Source organism: Notechis scutatus, chromosome 2 (genome assembly GCF_049901735.1).
Source record: "Notechis scutatus isolate UNSWTSFEM ecotype Mainland chromosome 2, rNotScu1.2, whole genome shotgun sequence".
NCBI classification, from domain to species: domain Eukaryota; kingdom Metazoa; phylum Chordata; class Lepidosauria; order Squamata; family Elapidae; genus Notechis; species Notechis scutatus.
The window spans coordinates 93,651,929-93,660,140 of NC_142010.1; positions in this window are offsets into that span (position 1 = coordinate 93,651,929).

Consider the following 8,212-nt stretch of genomic DNA (forward strand, 5'->3'; position numbering starts at 1 on the left):
GTTTGCTCTCTCTTGTTCTGAGTCTTAATAAAGAGTTGAAGTTCACTAAGTCACTGACTCGTCTCAATTACTTGCACCCATGCCCAGAATATAACACTGTCCAGTTAGATTTTTGTGCAGCTTCAGTTATCTAATCAGTCTCTGAAGAAAATATAAATGGAATATACTTTCGATTCCACACTGCTGCCTGCTCTTTGAAACTCTCCCCCTTCTTTCTGTTGACAACTATAAAATGTGTGTACAAAATGTTTTATGAGTTGACATGTTTCATGTTGCTATTTTCAAGGCCTGGTGCAGAACAACAGTTCTGTTGTTCTAGTAATTATTATTAAGGAACTAGTAAGAGTCTATACCCGTGATGGCGAACCTATGGCATGCATGCCAGAAGTGGCATGCAGAGCCATTTCTGCGGACATGTGAGCCGTCATCCCAGCTCAGTTCCACTGTGCATGCGCATGCACCTCCTGCCAGGCAGCTGATTTTTGGATATCTGCCGTGCATGCTGGGAGGGTGCATGCGAGAGACACGTGAGCATGCACAGGGGGCAAGGGGAGCATGGGGAGGTCCCATGCACATGTGCAGGGGGCGGGGAGAGCATGGGGGAGTGCAAATGCATTGCATTATGGGTACAGGAACATGTGTGTGCTCTCGTGCGTGCATGCGCACACTTTTGGCACGCAGCGACAAAAGGGTTAACCATCAGTGGTCCATACTATACTTCGATTAGTCTCCAGTCAGTCTGTCCACTTGTCAACTCTATGCAATGTTTCCTCACCTTGCTTGGGTTCAAACAGTAAACTAAATCATTGTGTGATTTGATTTTGGCATAAAATACTAGATTGGCCCAGTTGTTGTGGCTAGTAAACTCAAACATGGCTGATATAGTGTAATGTTCAAACAGTGATGACTGGTTAAACAAATGATAATTCAGAGCAGAAACACACAGCTTCAGCTCAGTTTTATGTGATATGTTGAAGATCATATTCTAAATGTGAATGGAACCTAGTCTGCGTTTGAAGGAGAATTCAGGAATTTAGGGAGTTGAACTGGGTGGCAGATGCAAGTTAAGTTATTTGGAATACATGGGAGAGGAATATTAAGAAGGAACAGAGAATGAAAAGCTATATGTAGAGGATATTTTTACAGGGATATCATCAATAGGTTCTATAAGGGGTGTCAAACTTGCATCGTCACGGCATCATCACATGACGTATCACAACTTTCCCCTCCTTCACTAAACCAGGTGTGGGCACGGCCAGCACATGACATATCCAGCCCACGGGCCATGAGTTTAACACCCCTGCTATAAGAGGACAAGGGAACAACCTGGCTTCAACAGTTTCTCTACTGGTTACATTCTAATTACATTATATAAGGCAGTTCTGCCTTTAAAGGTAGTTTGCTGTATATGGGAACATGGGTTTAAGCATATTTTTAGTTTTAATTGAGTTCTCATTAACATCCAAAATGCTTTGGGTTAGATTGTTTACAAAAATCTTCTTGTAGTTAGGGACTGCATTAAAACAGCATATTTTTGGTATCCAAGGGCTGAAGGAAAGAAAAAAAAAGATTATATGAGCTATTAAATATAAAGACAGCCCTGGGGGGAGGGCTTTGATTGCCATTTTCAGTCTTATTTCAACTCGCAGGAGAATGTGCAATTATTTTTACAGTAAAAAGGAGAAGCTGCTTGCATCATTTCCCCAAGAGTGCGAACTTCCCTTTACAGGAATGTTCCTCAACCTTGGCAATTTTGGGATGAATGGATTTAAACTCTGGCTGGGGAGTTCTGGGAGTTGAAGTCCACCGGTCTTAAAGTTGCCAAGATTAAGAAATACTGCTCTTAACAATTGCAGACAAGTATTACATTTGTATTGTTGGTGCATTCCAAAGAACATTTTGGAACTGAACTCAAAACATAGCCTAGTAATAAATGGGCTTCTCCTATCAAAGACATGAGACACTTTCCCCCTTATAGTTCTGGAAGAAAATTGGCAGGAAATTACACCATCGTAACATGTGTTAGCTGATAAGTGTAGAGATTTAGGGTGCTGCAGGAATTGCCAAAAGGAATATCATGACTATTTATAATTCACAGAATTAGGATGGACATCCCTGACATATAACAACCTCTTTTATTCCTGAAATGGATTATGAATGTCCTGATCATGTCCCTGCCATTGTCTGCTGATGATTCCCAAGGATCCTTTTCTCCAGAGGATGCACAGCTAATTCCTAACTGCATTTTAAATAAATGTTAAGTCTTGGCTAGTCCGCTGAGCCTTTAACTGGTCTGAAAAAAGTTAAATATAAATATAATAAATAAATAGCTACTGCCTCTTTTAGATAAGATTTCAAGCTGGAAATGAAATTTGAACTAATGAAGGAGCAAAATAGAAGAAAATACTAATTGTAATCATGAATAACAGGAGAACAGAGTTGGAAGAGACCTTGGAAGTCTTCTACTTGAAACTCCTGCTCAGGCAGGAAGCGATACCATAGGAGCAGTGGTGGGATTCATTTTTTTTACTACTGGTTCTGTGGGCATGGCTTGGTGGGCATGGCAGGGGAAGGATACTCCAGACAGAGGTGGTATTTGCCATTTTCTGAACTACTCAAAATTTCCACTACCCGTTTTCCAGAACTGGTCAGAACCTGCTGAATACCACCTCTGCATAGGAGATAAAACTGAGAATTAAGATGGAAAAGAAAAGTGTTTTCTAAAAGTTAAGTCATGATAAGGAGACTACAGATTGAACATTTCTTTTAACAGTAGGGAATGGAATGAATGGCAAGTTATGGCAACAGAATCTAGCACATTGGAGTAAAATCAGGCATACTAGAAAGATTCTGCATACAATATACCACCGACAATACTACTGTCCTGCAAAGTGACCTTGATTATGTGTCTGAATGGTCAAACAATTGGCAACTCCAAATCTCGATCAACAAATGCTCTGTCCTACACATTGGTAAAAAAAAATCAGTACACCAAATACAAGCTAGGTGGATATGACCTCATTGATGACCCTCACTCTGTCAAGGACCTTGGAGTACTCATATCTAACGACCTAAGCACCAGACCTCACTGTAACAGCATTGCCGAAAAGGCATTAACAGTTGTAAATCTAATCTTATGAAGCTTTTCCTCCAGAAATATAGAATTGCTAACTAGGGCATACAAAACCTTTGCTAGACCAATACTCGAATACAGCTCATCTGTCTGGAATCTGCACTGTATATCAGACATTAATACAATTGAGTGAGTCCAGAAGTATTTCACGAGAAGAGTACTACACTCCTCTGCTCTCAACAGAATACCCTATATCACCAGGCTTGAAATTTTGGGCTTGGACAACTCTGAACTACGGTTGTAGTAAGCGTAGTATAGTATAGAAGCATCGTATAGAAAATTATCTGCTACAATGTACTACCAGTCAATGACTACTTCAGCTTCAACCACAACAATACAAGAGCACACAACAGATACAAACTCAATGTTAACTGCTCCAAACTTGATTGCAGAAAGTATGACTTCAGCAACAGAGTGGTCAATGCCTGGAACGCACTACCTGACTCTGTTGTTACATCCTCTAACCCCCACTCCTTTAACCTTAAACTATCCACTATTGACCTCATCCCATTCCTAAGAGATCTATAAAGGACATGCATAAGTGCACAATCATGGCTACCATCCCTGTACTATTGTCCCCATTTATTCGTACTTATTTCCTGTATTCTTACTCATGCTTATACTTATACCTATTATCTTGTAAGTGATTGACAAATCAAATAAATAAATAAAATAAATAAATAAAATAAATATATAAATTTAAGTGAGAGGTGGAGAAAATCACTCGGAATTGATTTACCTTCCGGATTCTCAGCTCTGTGCTGCTTCAGATGTGACAACTAACTTCTAGAAAAACATTTTGCTTTAGGCATCCATTCTACTTGTTGTTTGTTGCCAAATAACTGGAGAAACCACAGAGGATCAATCTGTATAAAAGCCATCAGAGCGTATCAACACCTCAGCATGGAGTAAACCATGAAGGCTTAAAAGTACCCCTTCCTGTAAGCTCATGAACCATTTTCATGCCTCCTAAATGGTCCATCACTTTTCCTTAGCTCACCCTGGTTAAAGTCTCAGCTTTTTGGCACTGTCAGAATTCAGTTTGACATATAATATTTTGCCTGTTTTACAAGTTGCCTGAAATTCTTTCAGGGAGTATACTAATCAGCTTCAAAGCCATGTTTCTTGCTCCAAGGAATCCTGCCTTTGAATTCACTGTCAGGATTCAAGCTTATGTTTTGACTTGGAGATGGCCATCTAGTGGGTAAATACACGAAGCAAATATTTCTGTGATATAGTCTGCCTATGAATTTGAATTACTGAGTCCTTCAAAAAGACTGTACAATACACAACTGAAAATATATTAGTTGAAAAGATGAGTTGCCAAGAGTCTAACCTCTAATAAAATTAGACTAGTCTTGAAACTTGAAATTTTTAAATACAAAACAAAAATTACCAAATAGAATAATTTGTTATAGAGTTAAGCCCTCAACAGCTCGATAAAATCTTATTAGGACCAGAAGAAAAATATATATATCCAAAATTTACAATTAGCTTCTAAAATTTCATACAGAAGAGGAGGTACTAAAGCAGACAATGATTGCATGGATATAACATTCAATTAGAGGACTGGGAAAGACTTTGGAAGAGAAATTATAAATTAACAATGGGGAAAAATCTTTACAAAATGTTTTATCATTGGCATCTAGCACCATCGAGATTGGCCAAGATATATCCAAATTTGAGTCCAATATGTTGGAAGTATAAACTAACAACTGGTACCTACTTTCATATGTGGTGGTTGTGCCCCAAAGCCAAACAATTCTGGAATAAAATTAAAATTTGGCTGCACGAAATAGCGAATGAAAAAATAGAACTCAAACCGGAAATGTTTTTATTAGGGATAGAGGTGAATATTAAAAAGAAATTGAATATCTAAATTGAATTATAATACATATTCTGACAGCAGCGAGAATAGCCTATGCTCAAAATTGGAAACTGGAGAACAATCCCATGGATAATATGTTAATTAAAAAAATTATGGATTGTGCGGAAATGATTAAGCTTACTATGGAGTTGCAAGAGAAGAAAAAAAGAGAATTCTATATGGTCTGGGAGAAACTTTATGCTTGGATAGATAACAGGAATAATAGATAATGTATAAGGTAAATATGAACAATGTATATATGTATATAGATATGAATAATGGAAGATGGGAGAAACCGATGCTATAACGAATTGCAAAAATTGTAAACATGATTTGTGTTTTTTTTTTAAATTTGTAAAACTTTAATAAAAAATATTTAAAACAAAAGACTGTACAATACGTAACTGAAAATATATTAGTTGAAAGATGAGTTGTCAAGTATGTTAGTCTAACATCTAATAAATTAGACTGGTCTTGAAACTTGAAAATTTTTAATACAAAACAGAAATTACCAAATATTTCTCTTGCTCAGTCTGGTCAAAATCTGTTTCATGAAAGTGCATTGGACCTAATAAAATGACTTTATAAAGCCCAAGTGTTGATGGGAATGCATAACTGAATCTTTAATATAGTTAGAAACCAAAAAGTGTCTATAAAACCTTTAATAAAATTATAAAATAATAAAAGCAATAAAAGGTAGGAGAAAGGCAGAGTAACAGTAAAACCAAAATAAGATGAAATTGTATGCATGATAAGTTTTGCATGTAATAAAACATCTTGCAAAATATACCATAAATGGATTAAATTATTCTGAGATAAGTAAGAACTGGGGGGGAAATGAATTGGTGTGTCCTGTAAACTAATTTGGAGGAAATTTATACATTGGGCATGGGTAATTTGGAAGAAATTACATTATTTTTAAAAAGTGTGCTGCTAATTCAGTAATGCTTCTGTCACATGGATAGCACTCATGTATATGGAATTTTCTTGAATTTTTCTTCTAGTCCAGCTGTGACTAAACTATTGAAACAGGTAGTATTAAATCATTTCTATATTTGGATACCATGAGTTAGACTGTGTTTCCAATCTACATTTTTGGAAGGCAGGATTATTCTACTTATCCTTCAATATCAATTGCTTAAGTATCAACGAAACTTTTACAATGCCCATTAGAGCTTCTATTGGAGAGGGTTTTTTTTACCTTGTGTCAATGCTGTAAACTAAGGTCAATGAGTTATTTCCCATTGGGATAAAGGAAAAATACCTTATCAAATAATAAAGATGGTTATTCATAAGCATGTCTCCACCTTTTTTACATTTGATTCCATGCAGAGAACTACGCTGGAAATCCATCAGACTACTTGGAAAAATGCTTCTGATTTAGACTGTAATTTTTACCAGCTCCAACTCAGCAAAATTTTATATACTTCAAAGTTTGCATGCTTTAGCAAGAAACAATTTATCACCACAGGAATAAATAAAGCTTCATTACAACAGCAATAAAATTGTATGGCTGATGCTGATTTCTGGGAATATTGCAAGATGTGCTCTAGATTACATTTTGCAGAATGTACTCTGTATGAGAATTCAGCTTCCTGGAGGTCTGAACACCTACACCCAACATTTTAAACCTGTGGCCATTCCATGTTTTGGGGTATTTGTCAAAAGTAAGTTTCCCGCTCTTGGCATTATTAACCTCTAAAGCATTTTCTTTGCAATATAAATGCACAAAGTACAACATTCATCTCAAGCCAAGTGGATTCCAGAACAAAACTGTCATCCATAGCTAAGATAGCAATATACTTTTGGCCAATTTTGTAAAGTAGTGGACAGGTTAAGCAAATGACATAATAAAAGCATTAAATAATAATGGTGGCCAAGGTATAATCTTTCCAATAATAATTTTATTAAAAGTTTGTAAAACATTGATAATCAATATATCACATTTTTTTCAGTTAAAGTGTCACTAAATCCAAAACAGCTACCTAAACTGACATCATATCCATTTATCCCTGTCAAATAAACTGATTTTGTATCTTTGTTTCCTCTACACTGAACACTCTTTTTCTGTTATCTATTCAGATACTTATTAAACTGTGTTGAAATTTTTTTCAGTACTTCAATCAGTCTCTTTTCTGAATCCAGCAAAAAAAATTTTTTTCCAATTGGGATAATCATTTTTATCTCCCTCATAATTTTTCCCCTCATCCAATTTTTTCTTTATATCTAATGACAAATTCTTATTCAGAATCTCGTTCATATTTTTCCCAGGTAGATTTTGCTGCATATCTTGTTCTGTAACATCTTCTTTTGATAACATCTTCTCTGAGACTGTTCTCAAGAAGACAAAACATAGCTGACATAATTGAATCAAATTCCTGACTCAGACCTTGGTGGAGTTACTCAAAGATTGTCTGAGTGCCATAATAAATTGCTTGTCTTGTTATGTCTTCAAAATGAAAATGTTTCATTTTCATAAACATATATTTATTTTTTAAAAATAATTTCAAACTCTTAATATTCAAAATTCAACATTTCAACATTTTCTGAGCCCTTAACTTTCTGTAGCCAAAACCTTGTTGTTGTTTTTTAAAGTTCTTAAGGATTATAAAACCAGATCTCCATGTTCTTATATTAGGAATTGAAGATATTTCACTGGTATTTCCAGCTTTGACACTCCCCAGATCTAACATAAAAGTATAACTGTTATGAAGGATTTAATAGACAATTTCCATACTTAATTAGCAAGGTAAGTGAATAAACTTACTATCCTTTAAAAAATTTTGTGTGTGACTGGAGCAATTATGGCAAATTCCACTCTCCCCAATTTTTCCTTCTTCAAAAACTACCATCTTGCAGTTTCATTGTAAGAGGCAACCATAAAGAGAAAAAGCTTGGGTGATCTCATGTTTCTGTCTTTTGTCCAGAGAGAATCATAGGAGCAGACCTACTCAGAAGTAGAAATGGTGTAGGGTCAGAAATGGTGTAGGGTCAGAAATGGTGTAGGGTCCCCCACTTGGGTGGAGGGGTGGACTAGATCAGTGATCCCCAACCTTTTTATGCCGCGGCCCGGTACCGGCATCAGCTGGGTGCCGCGGCCCGGTACCGGCATCAACTGGGCGCTGCCATCTTTTTGACGAAAAAGTGCTTCCGGTGACCTCACCGGAAGCACTTTTCATCAAAAGATGGCGGCGCCAGCGCTCGGTGAGCTT